General features: G+C 42.7%; 1 protein-coding gene across 5 annotated transcripts in view; it reads right to left on the bottom strand.

The window, feature by feature from the left end:
* The window catches only part of SPSB4 (splA/ryanodine receptor domain and SOCS box containing 4), a 93,651-nt gene extending 72,212 nt beyond the window's left edge, over positions 1-21,439 (bottom strand). Inside the window, exon 1 of one of the 5 annotated variants that reach the window (XM_075099245.1) lies at positions 20,874-21,439. The gene's annotated coding sequence lies outside the window, so the exon portion shown is untranslated. Of the gene's footprint in view, positions 1-1,877; positions 7,137-19,119; positions 19,422-20,040; positions 20,278-20,873 lie in introns of those variants that run through there. The other 4 variants (XM_075099249.1, XM_075099247.1, XM_075099248.1 and 1 more) reach the window with 4 other exon arrangements.
* Between the last annotated feature and the right edge of the window lie 1,318 nt (positions 21,440-22,757).

Here is a 22,757-nt window from a genome sequence, read left to right as displayed (position 1 = left end):
CATCTGCGTTATATGAAAGCTTTCTTTCCAAAAAAAGAAATAAAAAGTTGATTTCAAACACACGGGACAGTTAAGTTACCACATAAAAATATGATTTTTTTGGTGGCTGGTCCCGTATGGGCACATGTGCGCCCCTGAGCATAACCAACCACCTCTTTGCACCTAGTTTTAATCTTTAAAATAAAACTTAAACATAACCCCAAGACCCTCGTATCACCCTTACAGGACACTTCAGAACAATTCACAGGAGCTTCTTCTCACTGAAAGAATACCTCAACTTTAAGATTAACCCATGTGAAATCAGTTTGAATGATCCCCCTTACTTCCTTCCAAACCATGTAAAAAGAATCTGAAAGTTTAAAAAGCAATTACGTTTAACCTGACACTTGCCATTTCCACTATTGCAGAAGCAGTCGTAGGTTGTTTCAAAGGCACGATGGCAAATTTTGCCCACTGAGGCAAGTTCAATATTGATTACATACCAATAATCCTGGGGGAAATTAAATACTGATGCTAATATAGACACAGGGAAGTAAGAGGAAGTAAACATCATCAGGTAAGCATGTTTTCCTCGGAGGACACGTGCTCAGGGATTCGGTAATTCCTTTAAAAATGGTGCTTGAAAGGAGGATACAAAAAGGGAAAACGTCGATGTTCAAAGGGAACCCCAGTGACTTCTGTTTGATATTTAGCTCTACATGCCTTTGAAAATTTCCCCTTTAAAAGCACAAGACAATTGCCACATCCCTGTCAGGGTGCTGAGGGGAGATGGCTGGGGAAGTCCCCAGTGCATCTTCCTCTATCGCTTCCTGTTCACATGAGAAACTAAGCTTGGCAGAGGTTTACCTGGCAAATCACCAAGAGATTATAAATACCGAAGTCACTCACTTGGCAAGCCACAAACATTCGTCCTAATGTGCCCCAAACTGTAACATAAAAAGGCTGCTAATAGATAGATCTGTAATTCAGAGGAGTAAAATCCATGATTATAAGTACCTTGATATGCGCACAACTGTGCCTTTACTCTGGGATGTGCTTAGTAAGTACTTTGGTTTGAAACTGTATCTTACAATATTAGGCCTTTGTTCATATATGGACATTATCACACAATTTAATTATATAATGTAACATTTTGCCAAATAGCTTTGTATGGACATAGGACTGAACAATAATGTTAAAATCTTACAGTTACTGATGGGTTCAAGATGCAGCAGTGGTACGGCTCAAAAGCTACCTTTCGTCAAATACTTTCTCCCACCCACTGTGACATATATTCTTTCACATCCTAGTTCTGTGTAGCTGGTAGTAGTTCTCAGCTTCTGTTAAAAGGCTAACCATAGCCACACCAATCTCATTCGAGTATCACTGGAGAGGTCCTGAACATGTGAATGCAAGAAAAGTCAACATTTAATCATTTGTACCGGTACAGCAATAAAGGTGTAACACCATGCTGGTTGTTATCTAATGGCTCTGATTGCTGGTGTTTAGTAGCAGCTGACATGAAAACTTTATATGAGGCAGCAGTGAGGGGTTGCAATGCATACCTCCTGCTCACAACCCAAGAAACATTAACTCTACAGGGAGTGACTCATGCAGAAAGTCTTCCTGGCAGCTCACAATGGTCCTGCTAGTTGCTTGCAGGAACCACCTGTTGCAAAGCCAAGACCATCTATTCCCTCTTCTTGTCTGCATCCTGTTCATTTACACCAAGCAGATGGCAGAGACCCACACTGAGGCAAGGAACGGCAGAAAAGACTTCACCCTGCCAGAAGCTGCTTACTAGGGACCAGCCCATCTCCACTGACAAGCATCCCCTCCCTACTTCCACAGGTAATATCATACTTCCAATGCAGAAGCCTCGGAATTCTCACACTCACATCATTACTGTCAGGATCTCCAAGAAGCTTCTCCCCCAGAAGCTATACAACCATCACACACCAGCATTTTTTGGGAAAGCCGAGCACAATGCTCACAAGGGGAAGCAGAGTGACTATCAATTCATCTGGCAAAGGTACTCCAAACTGGCTTCCTGTCTGCAGGACTGAATGGCTAAACCACACAGGCTTAGTAGAAGTTGTGGATCAACCTGAAAGGACAGAAGATTATTCCTTTCAGATTATGTACTATTCAATCCATTTACAGAAATATTAGGTTGTAAAACCTTCTCACTATCTCCTTAATAAAAACTTCATTCCATCATTCAACTGTGACTTTTTGTAATCTTACGCTAGAGAAATTTACATTTCCTTGCCTGTAGCTTCTCACTAGGCACAAAAAATATTCTGAAATTAAAAGAACATGCATTTTCACTGTATAGCTTTGTTTTGAATTTTTCCCCAAATTTTGCTCTTCCAGCAATTTCAAACTACTGCAGGAGTTAGGATATAAAATATTTCAGTCTGGCTTAATATATATGACCTTGCCATTACATCCATGTAGCAACTACAACTGAAACACTAGATTTTATCAGCTATCCCTATGATAAAAGTTATTTTGTAGAAAAGGAAGTAGTGCTTCCATAGGAAGAACCACCACATATTAGTACAGCCCTGTGGCAACTGGAAATCTCTGGTTGAGAAGACTGTTATTTTTCATAACCTAAATTATTTCTGTCTCAGTTTCACACTCATGCCATGCTTTGTCAGGGTATGATGATTAGATTAAACATACTGTACAAGAACAAGCCAACTCCAAACAGGAAAAGCGTGTCAATGTCGCTTAGCAGTGTCCTCATGCAGACTGCCAAAATATTTAGGGAAATTATTCACAACAAAAACACAAATTATACTTACCAGAGACAGGCTTGCTGGGACATCACTTTGCTGTAATTAAATAGGGTGTATTTTCTAACAGTTCAGTATATTGGCATCAGTAGACCACAACTGCTGATAAAAGAAACACGCTTTCTGCCAAGTCAGCTTTCAGCATTCATAGTTATATTTCCCTCTGGATTATCATGAGCTAGACATGCAGAAAGCTTGAAAAACATGCATAAGAAATGACCCCACATAAATGAAGTTCAAAACTACAATAAGAATGTGCTAAGGCTTAGGGTAATTCTGCTAAATTGACACTTACAAAAAAAAGTGAGAAGCTAAGTGAGTCCCAACTAATGATACTGACAGGTGAAATTGTCTATCAGAAAAAGCAGGGGAGGTGATCCCTCTATCTACCAGCATTTCAAACTTCTACACAGCAGTTCCCACTCTTTTTGCTACTAATCCTCATTGTTGGTTTTTTTTTTTTTCCTTCCTGCCGCCAGACCTCACTGCCACCTCCCCTGCCAACCTGGCCTTTGCCACCAGCAAGCAAGGACTCCTGAACACTAAGAAAGCTACAACAGGAGTCTCTGAACCAAGGTCTCTTTCCCATGGGCACCACAATTGCCCCTTCCCCAGATGCCCAAACAGAACCAATATCCTAAGTGTTGGAGTACTCTGAGACTAACCCTAGTCCTAATGTCTCTACAGGCGGAATAGGAAGAAGACAGACACCAGCTCTGTTCTGCTGGGCAAGCTGATGAAGAAGGGTTTGTAAGCTCAAGAACAAGGACTTTTACCTCCACGCAGACAATGTACAGGCATGAGGCCTAGTGTCTATCAACTATGTTCCCAGTGTGCAAACAGCTACATAACCATGACAACATTGTTTTGAGGGTGACAATGAATTAAGTGCATTTTTGGCACCCTAAAAAGATTGGCCAGCTTGGATTCAACTACAGATCCTGGTATCCAACATTGCTGATTTATTGCCCGTTTTGAACAATGTTGGCTTTCTTTGTCGAACTGGGAATATACAGTAACAATGCAACCAGCCAAAAATGCTTGGATACTCTAAACTATCCTGTGCTACAGATAAAAATTTATGCTGCGTGCACACTTCGCAAATGACATCTAACATGTGGGATGAACAATGCAGCAGTAAATCATGACTTCAGTTCCTGAAAGGAAAGCAAATCCTGAAAATCCCAAGGACATTCCTCCGTAAAGGGTAACTTGTTCTGTAACGTTACAAAAGTGTAATTGTTTCAAAATTCAGGATAAGCTTGTTATTAAAACAGACTGTGCATTTAGCTGCTTGGAATTAGAATAATCTGAAATACCACACCATCTGTACCACCAGAGTTAGAAGCAGTTTAGTCATATGATGAAGAATTCAGAAAGAATCTTGAGTAGCTATGAATACAGCGGAATGTATATTTTTAAATACTCCCATCTACCATACTTTGGAACTGAGCCAATTTGAGGTTTTGGGTTGGTTTCATGCCTTCTACCTCTCTGCATGTGCCTCTGGAATTTGCCCCTCTGGTGCTGAAAGTTGGTCTTAAATGCAAACATTTACATTCTGAAGAAACGTGAAAGATGACAAAAAGCCACTTCTATTCTGTAAACAGGTTTTTTGCATAATGACTTCTCAGAATACAGAAATGTAATTTGAAAAAACAAATATAGTTAAAAAAGTAATTTTAATTGTATTATGTTACTATGCAAGTACTTTTTAGAACAGCAACATTCCCGTTCTAAAGTTACTGAAAGGAAACATTTACTTTCTTTTCAGGGTATTTAACAGGAATACCCATGTGATTCCACAATTATCATAAGCTTACAGATGTTCAAACTGTTACATCCCCTTCTACCACCCCTTCCTATTCATTCCTCCCTTTTGTCTTGCATCCACCTGCATTCAAATGGCCTTGAGATAGGTCTGCCTCAGAAATCTAAAGTGGGTAAAATCTAGTATTTTATTTTGCCAGGTTATTTTCAGGTGGATAAGCCCTCTGATCCGGCACATCAGACAGTCATCATGTAAACACTTGCTCTGGCATAAGGAAAGGAAGAGAAAAAAAAATAAAAGCTGAAAGACAGAACCATCTATTTAAGCGGCAGCCCAAGTTGTGGAAAGAATTTCCAGTCACTTCAGGTTGCCCTAAGGGGCACAGCTGAACTTTACATCTAAATCCAGTACAGTTGTGAGCTTCTGCTTACATCTTCCTCACCTTTCTGCACAAAATCATGCATCTTTCATCCTTCAGCCACCCTTCTGTTACAGTAAATACCTTCCTGTCTTTCCTGAATGCCTGGTGTAGCCATTTTGAATATTCAAGTGTCAGAGTTATATTAAAAGAGTGATTAACACATGAAAAAGGCTTAACACAGAATTGTTTTCAGCTCTATTTTGCATTTTATAGGATCATTTGCCATTTTACATTTCTACTCAGCCATGTTTCACCAAATAAGTAATACCAATAGGTGTCAGACCATGTGAGATTTAAAGCCCAAAGAATAATTAAGTTTCAATATTGCAATTTCTCTCCAGTCATTACTACTTTTCACCAGCCTAACACTGCTTCGACAATTTATTTTACTCTTACCTCTACAGCTTTGTAGAGGATCAATACCCCTACAGCCTCAATTTCAAATTCATTAAATGATGACCACAATGGCTGAATATCTTCCCACTGCCTTCCTTTTGCTGTAATATACTGTGGAGCCAGTTAGTATTCAAAATGAAAGAAAAGTTAAAGTTGCAGATGAGAAAAAGACTCCTGGAAAGCATCATTCCTTATTCTAGCCAGACACAAATCCCAGGGGACATGCCAGAGATGATGCCTGAGTGGAACAAGGGGAGGCCCAAAGATGGTAGAAAGTGACTATCAGAGACAAGAGCTCCTCCAGCTTAACAAAATAGCTCTCCAGATCTTCATTGCAGCTGCAGAAACTATAATATGCTCTGGTGAAAATGTGGCCCCTTAGCTCAAGGTTCAGTTACTGTATTATAAATGTCAGTGTATTCCAAGCCTGGTGAGTCTTTGTAATTCATGATGGAGCTTAGATCTACAGCTGGTTTTCTAGGGGCAGTATCATGATGGGGATGGGGGTAAGGAGAAATACCCACTAACAGCAGCACTCCTTTTTTTAATCAGATGGCTGCTGTGGACTTACCAGACCCTACAACAGATAGCTCCACTCTCACAGTGCCTGTCTATGCTTTGCAGTAAACGGATGAGTCAAGGGCTTAGCCTCTCTACCTTTTTGTCTGCAAAAAGACATTTGCTAACAGCTTAAAATTTGCAATGCTCTTGGAATGGCCAAGATACTTTTGTCGTCTTTTGCTTTTAAGCCTTACTTTGTTTAATTCTCAGTTGAATTGAGCCAGCAGCATATGAACAATACCTGTCAGATGCTCTCACCATTGGTGGGCCAGAAGCAAACCCAGCAAATGCTCCAGCAGAAGCAGCCCATTAGAACCAGTTCCTGATCTGACCTGGATGGCTTTAATGCTTCCAACAGTGCTGCCAAACTCCAGTGACAAAACCATATTGTGCCTCTGGCCAAACACAACAGACAAGAGTTGAAGATAGTCTTCCCCCCTGCAGCAAGTTGAACAGACTCTGAAGATGATGATGCCCAGAAAGTCTGTCTCACACAAACAACGGGTGATCTGTTGTAGGAAAGCCACAAATGCACGCAGGGCTCAAGCCCATTCCCTCTGCTCAGGATTGCGTTGGGAGAGGGGGAGGCCAGGGTTGGAGGTAACCCAGCCATTGTACTTGCATAAACATGTAGAAGATGAATACAGGAGAACAAGCTCAATCCTGAACAAAAGCGTATTCTTCTGTTTAATAGGAAAATAGGCTTACACAATCACACCATCTGCATCCCGCCTAACCCTTCCCCCTTAACTATTTCAGCCAATAGCCACCATCAGCCAAACCCGACACAACAGCAGGGTCAAAGATAACTATGTTTGAACAGGAGGGGCAGCTGGGGAGAGAAGAGACATCTTGGAAGCAACCCCATGGAAGGTCAGGCTGGGCTGCAAGTTCACATCTTGCCAAGGAACCCAGGAGAGAATGAGCTCACTTCAAAGTTGTAACTGCACAGTGTCCTGAAGATTTCAAGGTAAGTCAGCCACAAGAGACAAATCCAGGAAGCAATGCTTCATCAGTCCTGCAGTTTCTAAAGCAACTTCTTTTAAAGAACAGAAATTACATAAACTTCATATATCTTAAGGTAGCATCAAAAATTCAGATTATGCAGATGATTTTGTATTTCCCAGGAAGAGATAAATGAAGTTACATGCAACTTTTGAATGCTAACAAAAAGACAAACCAAATTGCTGTTAAATAAGTTTTCTCAGAAAGCCTCACCACATTTTTTAAGCAACAGCAAAAAACTTCATCTGTCTTAAACACATGCCTCTGCTAAAGCCCATCTGTCAGTAGAGAACAATTGCACAGACAAATGAGGATGACGGAGAAAGTAATATCATAGAACCTAACCGCCTGAGCTCCAAGCAACAACGCTGATTTTTCTCTATGTCCATCAAAACTTTCCCATTTTACAGAGTAGTATTTTCATTTGTGTTTGCTATTAATTTAGGAAACAGGGCACTTGGTAATGCAGTAGAGGCTGGGAAAGGCTACAGGGATTTATGGAGTAAAAGATTACAGCCAGTTATGGCCCCACGTCAAGAGTCTGGACTCCTGGAGACACAAGGGATGCCTTGGTGAGACCCCAGGATGGGTCTCGCAGCAGTGAAGGCTATGCGGAATGTTATTTTCTTTCTGGATCTTCCATTATCCTAGAGCCAGATGAGGTAAACAGGCTGCCTTTTCAAACAAAGGCCCTTCTACAGAGAAAAAATATCCCAGATTGCATCCAGTGTTAAAATCAGAGAGGGCCTGCAACTAGGAAAAGCCATGGAGAAAGAAGTTGCTATTCTGAGTACCATTTAAATCTCTCTGCTACTGACCTAACAGAGTACATCCTAGAAGAATTTCATGTTACAAGTGCCAAAAATTCCAGGTATTTTTGACCCCAGGAAAGTACTTTAAAATACCCAGACTAGACTTCCTAATAGATGTATGAATGAAAATAAATCAGCTTTGTGCTGATTTATGATCTGTAAGCTCAAACGCAAAGTCTGCCTTTCTCAAAATAACTTCACACTGAAGCTCCCACCACTAAGCAGCCTTCCACAGAGAATTTTCTTTCAAGCAGCATTTTGTTTGTAACAATTAACTACAAATCATATTTAATTCTTTAATGCATTGGGGGTGAAATGGGAAAGAGATTTAAATTATTTGGAAGAAAATTGTTCCAGGATGCATGTTTTGATGGGAATAAAAAGGTATTATTACTCAATCTCTATTGTCACTGAAATAAAATAACTAGCGTCACATTCTGGAAGCCTCGCAAAAGCAACATGAAAGTGAGCATGCTCCAATTAATCTTTACACACAAAAAATAAAAAGCTATAGTTGATATTATTGCAAAGAATCTTCAGAACACCCCCTGAATTTGCCAGACACCAATTCTCCAATAACTCAGGCAGGCCCCTGCTTTGCCCTGAAGAAAAATACGCTCAGTCTAAATTTGGATGAGCAGCACTACACACGAAAAGAAAGCATGTCAGTAAATACAAGCTGAGCTCTATAATGTTAAAAAAATTGTTCAGAGTTTTTAATACTGTAAAAACAAATGAAACCCTAGATTGCATTGGGATATACAGACCACCTTTATTTCCAGCATAATAAGGAATATAAATCCCATTTAGAAATGCCTTTAAAAGTAAGGGACTACCTCTAAGGGGGGGAAAAAAAAAAAAATCATTTTCCCATTGCATTATAAAACCATACCACACTCAATATGGCCCACATTCCTGAATAAATACTGCAAAAATTTCTTTTCTCAACTTTATCAGAGCTAGACTTGGTTTTGTTTACCACATCCTCAAGGACAGCACAGACAGGATAGGATTGAGTTGATTAATACAAACATCCTTCCAGAATTATTTGACATCTAACCAAGTTATTCACATCAGCATAAATGCAAATTTGCTTTTATCAAGAAACTCTGATTTACTACTGCAAAAGACCTGGAAGTCACATACAAACCACCCCACTCTGTTGAATGTAAGACCGTATTGGTGGTACATACACACTACAAATTACTTCAGTAGAGGAAAGCAAGCCCTTTGACCACCAGGTTAAGCAAAAAGAGTATCTAAAGATACTAGAAAATCTGTGGCATTCTAAATTTCAATCATTCTTTCAAAAGACAAACTGACATATACTTTTCCCAGAAACATTGTGCAGACATAGAAATGGCTACTAGAATCACGGGATCAACAGCAGGTGTGCATTTGTATATTTATCATTAACTCTGTTACACTAAAGACAGATCAAACACAGACAAGTTTGAAGACAGTAATTTATTCAGTAAAGAAGTTAAATTGAGTGTTAAAATCCAGAAGTTTACAAACACTTCTAATTACCTGAAGAATCTCTCTCATGAACAGCGACCTTCCCCCACAGTGAGAGAAGGCATGAAAACCAGGTATTTTCAATTCCCCTTCAAATTCAAATCAAATTCAAATTCAATTCAAATTCAAATCTTCATCACAGATTTACAAAGGGATTTCTGTTATAGTTCTGGTCTTTCAGGTCTCCCTCTCCTTTCCCTGCACATCCCATTTTCAGCTACTTTAATACGGGAAGATACATGTGGCTTGCTTAATCATGCAGCCTTCCTGAAGGACTTAAATCTGCTCTCATATTAGGACTCAACTATTCACAAAAAGCTGAAACACCCCCAAAATAATTACAGTTAGGCAAGACTGGTTCACAAAAGCTAACTGGCTGTCAGTCACCCAGGACACAAGATTCTACACCAAACTCATTGCACTGTACAACAGAAGGAAAGACTTCGTGTATTCCTGTTGAGTTTACTCTTAAGAATTAAGGCTTTGACTCTCCCCCACCTACAGCGCTCTTTTCCATGTGAGTCTTCTTGACCTGACTTCAGAGACACATCATCACGTGGATGCTGCTCCTATTTTCACCACAGGTACTGGCCCACTCCAATTTCTGAAAGACCACTTGTTTCCAAATTATAAAAATGAGCTGCAAATATTAACTAGACCCCAACAGGTGGGATTCACCTGAGTCGAGATTCTATAATGAAGATGAGGTCATCACTGGAATAAAATTCAGGCCTGTAAATGCCCATTTTGCAATGGACATAAGAGAATCTTCAAAATTAAAGGAGAAAGAAGAGTAAGGATTTCATCTCATACACCTCCAGAAGCAACATAATTCAATTTAATGTTCTCCTCATAACCAGCATTGAGAAAGAGGGAGAAACCAACACATAAGACCACCAAAAAATACTCGGACATTCTTCTCATATTTTAGTATCTTTTTTAAGACATTTACCTCCAATGCCACAGCTGTTCTTAAGCTGTTCTTAAGGCTAGTACAGCCCACCTGGCACTGCTGGAAAGTGCAAGATTACACAAGCACACTCAACCACCACCTTTCATTAGGCAGCAGATACCTGATTCAATCCCAATTTGCAGACTCACCAGTAATTATCAAAATCACAACGTAAATGTTTTGATTAGCACAATATAATCAAGGGGAGGAGAAAAGGCAGCAGTAGTGTCAGGGTCTTCTCTGGAATTCTCACAAGAAAAAAGTTATAACATAGATCCCCATTTCCAAAGCTATGGCATGAATTTAGAGACAACCTTTGTGAGACACTGCTACTTCTAATACTGAAAAAAATACTTGTATTTACTCATAAAGCTGTTCAAAATAATCTGTGGCCATGTAACAGTGGAACCGAGGGAATATTCCTGCTGGAAGCACAAGCCAGAACCAGATGGAAAGGCCTATACAACTTGGATATCAACAATTTGTTGGGCTAGCAGCTGAAAACATGGAAAATGAGCCACACGGAGCTCTAGGCTACCACCACACCCAAAAGTCAACCCTGGTTTTGTGCTGCAGAGTTACTAATGGGTGAGTTCTCTAGTACCCTCAGGTTTCATCTCAGGCCACTTTTCTGTGCTCTGAAAAACAGAGGACACTATAACATAACCTTGAGGAAAGCCAAGAGAGATGGACAGGAACCCTGTGCTACCATCTTAACTTCCCTAACATCCCTACACCTATTCCCTATCTAGCACTGTGAAGATATAGCCTTTGGGTAGGAAAGGGGATGTACCAGGTTATCTGGTAAGGACACTGGTGGGACAACTAGGAAGCTTAATTATATTCCAAAATGGTCCCTGAGAGCAATTCCCTTGCTTGGAAAACACTGCCTTAAAACAGTGGTCAGAAGAATACAAGAGCAGCCACTTGACCATCAAGTGTAAGAGGAAGAATAATTGAACTGTGCCACAGCTGCAGCCAACACAGATATCCAAGAGCAATGAAAAAATGCACCTTCAAATGGTATAAGTGGAAGACAGCACACTGCGTTCTTCAAAGAATCCCATGTATAAAATCTTCTCAGTCACTGCTTTGGCCAGGCTCTACCATAGATATAACAGCCACCCAGCTCAGCTATCAGAGGATGACATTCAGAGCTAACCTTGCACTACAAACCACAGCTCTAGTAGAATAAAAGGCAAGGGGGAAAAAGAGCATGCTCCTCTCTGTTGTGGAAGGATTCACAGTGATCTAAGCAGGGGAGAACTTTCAATGCCAATAAAAAATAAGGTAATCTCCGTTCAATTGCACTGTGCAGAAATCACTATGATTTATGACTTCTGCCTAGATCCAACTGCAGAGAGGAAAAAACCCACCCCTGTATGTGCCGCTCATACTAAGCATACACCATCTCATGTCCGTACGAGACACAGGAGTAACCAAGACCATCTGCTTTACACAGACAAAATATTAAAGGCATTAATTCCTAAGGCAATGAGAAAATACTCCATGGGGGAACTTCCAAGTCACAAATTCTGATTATTGAAGCTAAGCCGCTTAATCAAGTCAATTGAAGGAATAAAGAAATCATCTGGAGAACACCACATTCACCAACCAGTCTCTCACCACTCCTGATCTTGTGTTACTTTTTCTGGGCACAAGTTCCCCTGCTGGCACAGTACAATCTATCATCAGCTGTTACACTGATTACCACTCATTAGTTTTGCTAAGTACAGGCATGAAATTAAAACCTACTTTTGTTATTTATTTACAAGCTAATCACATACTGCATATGAAACAACTATGTAATGTCTCGTGTTTAACAAGTATAGCTAGATATCACAGTTATACATTACAAATGACCACCAGGATTATAATTCTCTTCACAAAAAAACCTGTTTACTGAATTTTTGTTTGGTAAGACAAGCAGGACAGAAGCTTGCACTCTTTAAAAATACAAGTAATTAATATACAGTGGGGGAACAGGTAAGAACCCACAAGAATTACATGTTATAAGTATGAGTCCCATAAATATAAAATTCAATTAAAATGTCATTCTAGAAAACACTGAGAACAGAGATGGGGCTCTTACAAAACAACAGTTTTCCTTCCCTGCTATTAAGGCAGAGTGATTAAAATGAAAGATAATCCCCTTTATTTCAAAAGCTAATTATTACATGCAATAAAAATTTCTTCTTGCACCATAAGAGACCTAAACACAAGAACTAAATTCTCCCAAGACCGTCAACCCACACATCTTTGCTGTAATACAGTAACTGCTTAAATTTTCCCTTACAATTACATTTATACACTATACTACCAGGCTCAGCTTTGATTTCAGCATACCACATTTCTTACCACTTTGGAAACCAAACACAGAGCAGCTGTGGAAGCAGAAACCACTATATGCAAATATTCAGATGAAAGAAAGAACAAGCAGAAAATCCATCACAAAGACCCCTTCAGTGGGAACTCTGCAATGAAAGTTATGTTAAAATGCCAGTTATGCCTTGGTGTAAGGATACCCAGAGGAAGCATCCCACATGCATTTTTCACAATGGGTGTAGAGAGATGTCTGCTCTGCACGGTTTAGATGCCTGAACGAGTTAAGTGCCCAGGTTGTCTATGCTGCCAGCGTTGCTCTGGAGGAACTGAGCAGCTTGCTACACTCTACTACATTTCCTGTGTTGCTATTCAGACATTGAAATTTAGATACCAGGTTTAGGCAGTGGTTTTCTCCACTCTTTCCAACACCCAAAATGAAAAGAAAGAGACTTCTGCATGAATTCACTATCTTCATCCATTTGCAGAAGTAAACAGGATGTCAGGCCTCCACACACTAGAATTATGTTACACCAACAATCAATCTCAGCAACCTCTAGCTACAGGGAAAGAGAAATAGTCTCCCCCATCACCACCTGAATAACTGCACACCAGGCAGCATTCACTAAGTCACATTTCTGCCCAACCTCAGGCATAAGTCCCCTAAATTCCAAACTACTTTACCTACTTTACCACAGGGAAAACAAAGTCTAAAAAATAAAGGGATGAAAAGGAAAGGATTGGCTTCTGTATTCATTAAGACTTCCTGCTCCAATGTCCTCCATCAGCAGGATGTGGATGGAGTAGAGCAGTAAAAGCTAGCTCAGTCAGCCTCACGTCCCTGGAGCGTTGATACACTTCAGCTTGAATTTCCCTTTGGTGCCTTCTTCCAGCAGTCAAACTGAGATAGCCTGGCATGTATGGATTTTTTTTCTTCGCATGCACTATCATTCAACATTGCTAGAGGGAGGTGCATATGAGTAAACAAACTGTTGATTCTCATTACAGGGTCTAAGAGTAGGAAACGCAAGCCAATTATCAATGCTGTATGTGGCTCACTGGGGGGAAAAAAGTAAACTGAAGAACCACTACCCCTAGACATGAATTCAAGGCAGCAGCCTCATGCACTTTCTCCCATCCCACCGCAGCTTACTGGGGTGAGGGAAGGTATGTTACCACATCAGTGCTCACTTCTCACAGGAGCTCAAGCATCACAGAAGTATCTTGCAGCAACTCTGACAGTTTCATCTGTGCACCCTATGAAATCTATTTTCACTCCCCATTTCATTTTTAAATCCTGATGAATACTTAAGCTTAATCCCTTTGAAAAATTAATCACCTTTTCTCCAGGTGCACCTCCAAGAACTTGTGCTGTTGAAAGTTCCTCTCCTTCCCTCTTCCTGCTACATTCATGCTTCAGTACACAGCTACTGGGAGAGTCAATGCACAGGTGAGCCTCTCTTCCCTTCCTTCTCTCCACCCACACATTTTCCTGCACATACCATTAATATGAACGTCAAGGAACTTAAGAACAACCAGTACGTATTCCAGATCTCATGCTCATACTTGTTTAACAGATTTTGTTATATTTAAACCTCAAAGGATAAGATACGATACATGTTGTAACAAATCCTTCCTGAGCACATACTCACATCTTTGGTAGATGATCAATGCACTTACAACACTGCATCTTAGTCTAAACAAGCCATCAATGGACTACGTGTAAGGTTTTCTAGACTACTGGAAACAGTTACGTCAGCACTGACCAAAATAAAATGAAGAAGTTCCTTTGTATGTTTTAATCATTTTAAATAATCAGCAGACTCAATGCACTACTTGCCTTTGAATACCAAAGATGACAGAAAACACACCCTTTTCATCTTGCAACATCAAAACGAAGGACTACATAAATATTTAGCAAACTATCAGTACACTCTGAATTAGAAGTGAGAATATCACAGTATTACCCAGATGTTAACAGCATCAGAGGCTGACAATACTGAAATGCGAGGACACAGTCCATAGCTGGCACAAACCAGGTGTAACACCAATACGCAGCAACGCAGTCAAAATGATGTCAGGAAGGCAATGCTTCCTGTCCCTTGTACACTTCGATGTCTCATCATCATCAGTTCAAAACAACTTCTGTCATCTCTGACATGCTTGACAGTTTTCAACAACAATGGGGAAAACAGTATTTTGGCTTCTTTATGCTGCGTCATAATTTATGAAAGCAAGATGACATAATGCACCTAAACCTCCTTGCAGCATCACACACCCAAAAAATAATGACCGAGCCGCTGTGCTCCACAGGCAGGGACTTCACAAAAGCATGGGATGAAACCAAAGCTCAGAATTATGAACAGAGTCTGAGATTTAAGGCATGCCCAAGGGCATGCTGCTGCTTCTTTCCTAGGCAAAGGATAAAATAATGACCCTGCCTAAGTGAACTAGCTGGAGCCCCAAAATATTCCCAGGGCCTTGAAAGAGTTAGTATCACAATCCTCAGTTTAAGTCCACACAGACCAGTGATAAACCATGGGGAACAGATACTCAATTTCCCATGCAAATATATCACACAAATCTGAAAAATCATCTACAGGACAATCTTTTTACAGGTTAAATAAGGATAAACTTTGAAGATAACCAAACAAATTGAGTAGTTTAATTTCGATGGGCTTTTTTTCAACCTCAATTAAGTGTGTCTTTCAGCCAGAAAAGCAAATACAAACAATGCCACAAAGTCCAGATTTCAGTTTTAACTCTTAAATACCCAGATTAGCTACACTGACTCTTGGGAGAATTTTTAACTGGAGCCAACAATTCACATGAATGAAGTCAAATACAGGATACACTAGGAAGTTATATGTAATGACATCACTGAGCAAGCACTACTAGTATGAACGCATTAATATTTGAACTTTATTTTAAAGCAACTCTTCACTTCAAAACACTACAATGATTCTGCTGCCAGAAGCACATGACAACCTTTGGCAAGGAACATAGCAGAGCTTATTCTGGAAAAGGAGTCTAAAATATTTAACTTTGTTTTCCAAGTTTCAAAAGTATCAGTACTAGCCTCCAGGTTGTTCTATGTGTCCAAGCTACCCTTAAAGTCATTCTCAAAACAAGAAACCTTTTACAATTTAGCTGGTAATTTACAAAATAGTTAAAGCTCTGAATTAAAAATTCCCTTTACCCAACACTTAATCCAACTATTTCCTTGGTCACACAGTTTTGACTGTCACAGCATTTTCTCACCTGAGAAGTAATACAGTCACCATTGACAAAACTGCATTGTGTGGCTTCTACCAAAAATAGTTTAATTTTGAAATAAGTTCAGGATTTTGGGGAACAGGTCAGTGTTCAAAGATAACAACAGCCAACTTTCTTCCAAGCCACTTTTGGCTGCCTAGCTCACCAGCAGGAAGCTCAGCAGCTGCCCCATCAAGGAGGGGTTTTGGGAGACAGAGCTATTGCAGTTCCGACCCTGGTTAGGTTCCAGGGCATGGACCTGTTTCTGCAGGAAGGAAATCCTCATTCTTCTGACAAGACAGAGGAAACACAGGCCACCTTTTGTCTCTCTCAAAAGCCCTTTGCAAGATCTTCTTTGGGAACTGTTAACACAGAAAGGGACAACTCAGTCTAACAGAAGACAAGTACACGCCAGACTTTGGTGATAGGGTAAAACGAGAAAGGCAGTATTAGAACAAGCTTTTGGTAATGCACATATTTAAATCAAGAAAGCAAACTCAACTGGAGTCTGCTGTACCGCTCTGAAAGAATTAGTTTGCAATCAGCTCAAAGATGGATTTCATACATTGCCGCACTTTGTGCTGCAAACCAAAGCGTACTTGTCACATCAGCCTCTGACAAATCCTCAAAGATAAAGTTACTAAGTCACCCGCACTCTGCAGTGCAACACAATAAAACCTGTCATCTGACACCAATCATGAGCAGGATTTGTCAGTGATGTTCACCCCAAAGATACACAGAATAAACAGAGAGAAGCAGAAAATTAAACAAAACACAGCTCAGCATTGGTCTAAGTTCCACTGACTTCAATATGAACAGATTTATGTCAAAGCCAAGCACCCATGTTTAAGCCTAGGTACTTCAATTCTTGCTAAGGAAAAAAAAAAGATCTATGAACTCCCACATGTGGCTTTTTTTCCCCTATGGACAAACCACAGCAAATTGTGTTAAATTTCTGCATTTTAGTCATTACACATATTAGAAGCTGCACTGCATTGGTGTCTAGGCAAAGACAACATTCCTTTAAAAAAAAAAAAGGACACAGGCACCCCAAATATAAATATATCTACACATGCACATACCTAAATAGGCTAGTACCTGTCACTCCTCCATTTTTGGTCCAAAAGGAACCAAAAGAAGAAAATAAGCGAGCTCTACCCAATGCTCCTGATGGACAGGCCTGCTCTTTAATAAGGTGGAGGTAGCCAAAATATAGTCATCAGGTTTTAACCAAATTGCCAGTCAAATTGCAACTGCAGTTCTTAGCTTAAAGTCATGGCACCCCACAAGCACTGCTCCCGAAACATAAGCGACATTTTTCTTGCCCTCTTCTTTGATGTGTTTTTCCACGCTGCCACGCAGGCTACCAGGGCACACTGTTTTCTTTAGCTTTGCTTTGAAATTAAATCTCCTCAGGGCAAGGATTCTTCCTTGCTAGGTCATGGATGCTACCCATTACACTGTCAGCTTTACACACACACAAAAAACCCAAACACCAATTTTATCACTGTACAGTCTAAAGGACTGTACACTGTAAAGCAGCACAAGCAACTGAGGCGAGGCAAGGCAAAGGCATTTCCTGACATCATCTTAAAGTGGGATTCAGATAGCACCCACCATTCCAAACACTTTTACCCGGGACAGAGCACAGGTCAAACACACAGCTGTCTTCAAGCAACAGTAGCTTGAACAGTGTAACAAAATAACTTCCTCTAAGTAAAGGACAACAGCTGATTCTTCATTATTAGTAAACCCTGGATTTAGCCCTTTCGGAGTGGTACACCCTAGTATATCTGTAGGATGTGGTCTACCAACCATGTTAGTGATCCACACACACCTTTTCAAAGTAAAAAAGCAAAATGCCCCAACCAACCAACCCCCACAAACAACCTGAGCATAAGTTGAGTAAAGTTAAAGAAGTCTGAAGACCTAAACCTCTCCCAGGAGTGCGTGTTGTATTAATACCTTATCCTACAGCAAAACCATACATCAGCTAACAGAGTTCCCAACTGTCTAAATTGCACGTTAAAACAACAGCTTTAAGCCACCTCTTTAGGATGTGTGTGCTGCAGAGAGTGACACAGATTCCCTAGCAGGTACACAACCCCATGGAAATACATGTGGGTGAGGCAGCTATCTGGTCTGGCAAGTTTCAATCCACAGCACATGTTTATTTTCAAACAGTTAAGTCCAGCAACAGTAACTTCCAGAATTATTAGCAAATATTTAGTTACACATAGCAACCTTACATTGAGCTTTGACTTAAAAAAAATAAAGATTGGTTAGCTCTTCAACAGGCAGCCTTCAGCACAGAAAATGGCTTAACAAATACTTTAAGACCCCAGGACAACACGTGTGGTCTACATCTCCATTAGTGTCAAGTTGCATACTGTATTAACATAGCTCAGCAAGCCTACGCTAAATTAGCTGCATCCATTTAAACAGAATTTTGCCAGCATGGAGCCCTTCACTGCTCAAGTCAAGAGCCCAGGTTTGCTTCCTGGATGGTGTCAGGGGAGGCGGCACTCCCACAATACCAGCCTCTGCTCCTCTCTACCATCAGTCCTGCCCTGGCCTTAAGCCAGGACTTATGAAGTCCAGCAACATTTACATCAAACCTCTACGCTGGGAAAGCTACTGAAATGAAAATACATCTAGATTTCCCTTACACATATATTCTATTAAGAAGAATGCATTTATCCTCACTAACCAAGGGAGGAAATAGAAGCGAATATCGAGGCCGCTGTGCATTACCATTATTCAAGGTCGGATTTACCATACCTGGAAATGCTCTGAAAGCCTCAAATTTTCACTGAAGTGATGCTGCCCCAGCACAAAACAAATCGAGTAAAGTATGTCAGTGCAGCAGTAGTGAGCAGCCAAGCAGACTATAAGACAGAAGACAGCTAAAACACAGCATGGCTTACAGAACTTAATCTGGTAAAGGCATCCCTCTTTCCACCCTCTGCTTCTTGGCAGAAAAGAATTATGGGGATGGGACAGCTGGGTATCTAACATGATGATGCTAATCACTTTAATCAAGTATTTTTAACAATTAACACCTCAGAAAACCATGCTCTGCTTTCTTCCTTGATTGCTGTCACTATGCCTCAAACATGTAGGCAAAACAACTCCTCAAAGGAAGTCTCCAGCTGTCTGAATTAAGACAAGCCAACTCAAAGTAACTATCACAGAGTCCTGCGACATGGCATCTAGTTCCACTGCAAAAGTCATTTTCCTTCCCCACAAAAAAGGACAGTGACCTATACACAGAAGGGGAGCAACCAGTGATTGTAAAGGAAAGTGAGACAAAAATAGCTTACTTTTTTTTGATACGTGGAAAATTCATTGCAGAAGTTTACACAGCAACAATGAAGCCTGACAAATTAATGAGCTGCTGCTCATGGAGTCTCAGGAGAAATGGCCCATCATACAGAAAATCCTATGCTGCACAAGCACGAGTCATAAAGATGACTGTGATTTGGTCAAACTAAAAATCAGAAGTTCTTTCGAGAAGCAAAATACTCAGTTAGTACTTCACCTTCTATGCCAAAAAAAATTTAAAAAAATCTTACAACTCTGAAAAGTCCCTTGCAAGAAGGTGGCACCGCTGTACCACTCCCAAGCCCCAAAGCCTGTTGAACAGGAAGCTTGCTATTTCAAAGCTGGGTGAAGTGACATTTGCAGAGACAAACAGAAGTCCAGTGAGCACGCTGGTAGGATGGTATCGGTGTGAGCACAGGGCTCTCTAAGCTTAACAACGCCGGTATGTACTTCCAGAGCAACACCCACAGGAGGGCCTCAGCAAGGCACGGAGCTCTGAAGTTTTATCATCCCTGTGACGCAGGGAAGTACTGGGCCTCCCATCAGCCCTGGCAGGGACACTGAGGCACAGGACAGTCATCCAAGGACATCCAAAGTCAGCAGCAAGACACTGAGGCATATTAGCCAGCAAGAAAGCCAGACTTCCATTACCAAAGCCAGTTACAAAACTTCCGCTTGTTGTTAAGAGGACGTATGGTATCTGGCATTACTCTGTCAGCAGCACCAAATAACCTAACGGCAATTTAATATTCGTGTCCCCGATGGGCTGCTTTAGTTACCGAAACAACATTTAAAATGTAGCATCCTTTGAGATACGCTGCGCCAGCCAGGCCAGTTTCGGCCACAGGCATCAAGAGTAAGTTTTTGGGGCCGTGTTCTTCCCAGAGGATAGGCTCTTTCGCAACGCGGAGATACCTTACCAGGGATTGCTTCTGTCACCGAAAGCAGAGCCCCGCGAAAATACCTGTTACGACTTAAGCACCGAAGGGCTGTAGCCAACGTCAAAGCGAAGCAGTAGCTGGCCATCTCCCTACACAGGACGCTTTTCCCTCGGTAGCAGCCTACGCTAAGTCCTAAACACAAAGAAGTAAAGCCGATTTGCTGCCAGCGTGGACGCTGCCACATCAACTCCCGCGGCCGCCGTCACGCCGCGGCCCTCCCGAGGCGGGGCGGGCGAGGGCAGCGCCCGGCGCTGGTCCCCGCGGGGCCGGCACGGCACGGCACGGCTGCCTCCCCGCCGCAGCGCGGCCGCCCGCGCCCAGGAGTAACCGAGGGCAAATTCAGTCAATACCTTTCTTTGTTGGAACCCAAGCCTCCCATACGAATCCGGGCTTGGCTTGACAAAGGCTCAGCTCGCCTCCTACCCTTGCTGGGAAGATAGTTTGGTGTTTCAGATCTGCCTAAAGAGTTGAACTGAGGTCTGGCTTTTACTGCCGGAAAAAGCACCGAGTAACCACTGTAAAATATTAGCTTGTGGCAATCATTAGGCAGGAGGTTTTGCTCTCACCAGCGTAAAGTCAAATAAACTCAGTTTATAAGAAACGTAAATTTAAAGCATCTAGAGATTATTCTCTTTTACAGCGCAGGAAACTAATTTCTATTGTAAAACATGTCATTATAGACCAGAAAACGTTTCAGAAGTGTTTTTCCTTAAAAACCAGCACTGTTCAAGGGACAAAAACTCGTCTCCACATACCGTGCAACGAAACACAGAATTCCCACGAACAGAAGAACCCACCCATCGCAAACTTACCATAAAAAACCACCAGCGCACCTCTATCGATCCGTTACGCGAGCAGAAAGAGAACCCGGAGGGAGAGGCGCGACCCGCCAGCGGCCAAGCTCAGCGCCGCCGGCCGCCGGGACGCGGGAGGCGCCGCTCCCCCGGCGCGGGGCTCTCCCCGGGAGCAGAGCGATCCCAGCCGCCGCCTTCCAGCAACCGCCGCCGCGCCAGGGCGAGCGGCCGCCCCGGGGAGCCGCGGGGAGCGGGAGGCGCCGCGGCCCGGCACCGCGGCGGGAGCCGCGCCCAGGGGCTGCCGGCGGCTCCGGAGCTCGGCACGGCCCCGCTCCGCTGGGCTCGGCCGGGAGCCCCGCCCGGTGCCCGGTGCCCGGGGGTGGCGAGGCGGGAGGCGGCCTGCGGCGGCTACCGGGCTTTGTGCGCGCTGCCTCCCCCTGGGCCGCCCGCCGCCGCCGCATGCGAGAGCCGGCGCAGCTGGGCAGCGCGGCCAGCGCCGTGCCCCCTCGCGAAAGCCGATCCCGCTGATCTCATCACCGCGGGTTACTAATCCAATGACCGGGGAATTAACAACAGATGGCGACGCCCCTTCCCCCCGGCCCGGCCCGGCCCCGCCCGGCCCCCGCCGAGCCAGAGCGGAGCGCCAGCCCCAGCCCGCCGCCCCCCGAGGCCCCGCCGGCCACGCGGGAAACTCGCCCTCGGGCACCCGCAAACTTTTCGTGAAAGACAACACGCGGTGCCTCCGCCCTTCTCCTCCTCCTCCTCCTTCTCCTCCACCGAAGCCCTTCGGGAGAGAGGGAGCGGGCGAGGGGCCCGGCGCGGCCCGGCCCGGCGGGCTGCTCGGCGCCTCCGGGAGCAGCCGCCACCCCCGGCAGGCTTCCAGCCTGCCTCTCCCAGGAGGAAGCACAGGAAAATGCCAAAATTTCTGCTAGCGGGCTCCTGCTGGCACCGCGTGCTCTGCAAGGGAGAGCCAGGGCTGGGGCCGCGGCAGAGGTTGCACGTGGGCTTAGTATAAACGCAGCGTCTATATTCTTGGGAGGGCTTTTTCTGCATGATTTGATCGCTTTAGGCCCTATCTGCACAGGTAAAACTCTAATTACACTTTTGGATGCCAAAACCAAACACACTTTTAGGTAAGCCTCGAGTCTTCTATGCAGCTACAGGCAAGGCAAGGCAAGTCCTGTCAAACCGGTGCAGTTTATAAAACACCCAAAAGGCAACTGATAAATATCAGTAAACACCAACCTGAAAATCAGTGCTTTTTAAATCCTAATAATCTCTGGCTTATATCCCCCACCCCCAGGAGCACCAGCATAGGTTTACACAAATGTTGCGTTTTCCCTCTTGAACACAGAGCGCTTGTGTCAGAGCTCACGACAAGAAATGCCAGATGCTGCTTCTCCTCACACCGCCTGTGCACGTCCCGGCCCAGAACTAGATTCAACTCTCTCAGAGATTTTAGAGCAGTCTGGGAAGGTGACATAAAATAACTGCCTGTTGCAGGATGAGACAATAAAAACTTACAGTGTGAAGAACTTATATTAGGAAATATTTTTCCTCAAATTCTGCTGTTCTACCTATGCTTTATACATCTGGGGATGGAGAGCGCAAGGTTCCCACACACACACACTCTTCCATGGTGGTATTTATTTCTGCATTATTTTTATTTCTTTTACTAAAATCTTCAGAGAGGCTTTTAGCAAAAAACTGAGCCAGACAAGAGAAATACCCATGCTTAGACCATAAAAAAATGGAGAGGAAATTCTGCAAATTCTTTGAGAGTCTTCAGTCAAGAAATCCTCAGCACGAGCCACAGTAAAACTGGCTGTGTGTTTCACACAGGCCATGTGGGCAGAAAAAGCAGCAGATAATGGCAGCACCCCTTCTGTGGGGACCTAGGGG

Source organism: Phalacrocorax aristotelis, chromosome 7 (assembly GCF_949628215.1).
Source record: "Phalacrocorax aristotelis chromosome 7, bGulAri2.1, whole genome shotgun sequence".
NCBI classification, from domain to species: Eukaryota; Metazoa; Chordata; class Aves; order Suliformes; family Phalacrocoracidae; genus Phalacrocorax; species Phalacrocorax aristotelis.
This window is presented reverse-complemented; position numbering and strand designations above follow the sequence as displayed.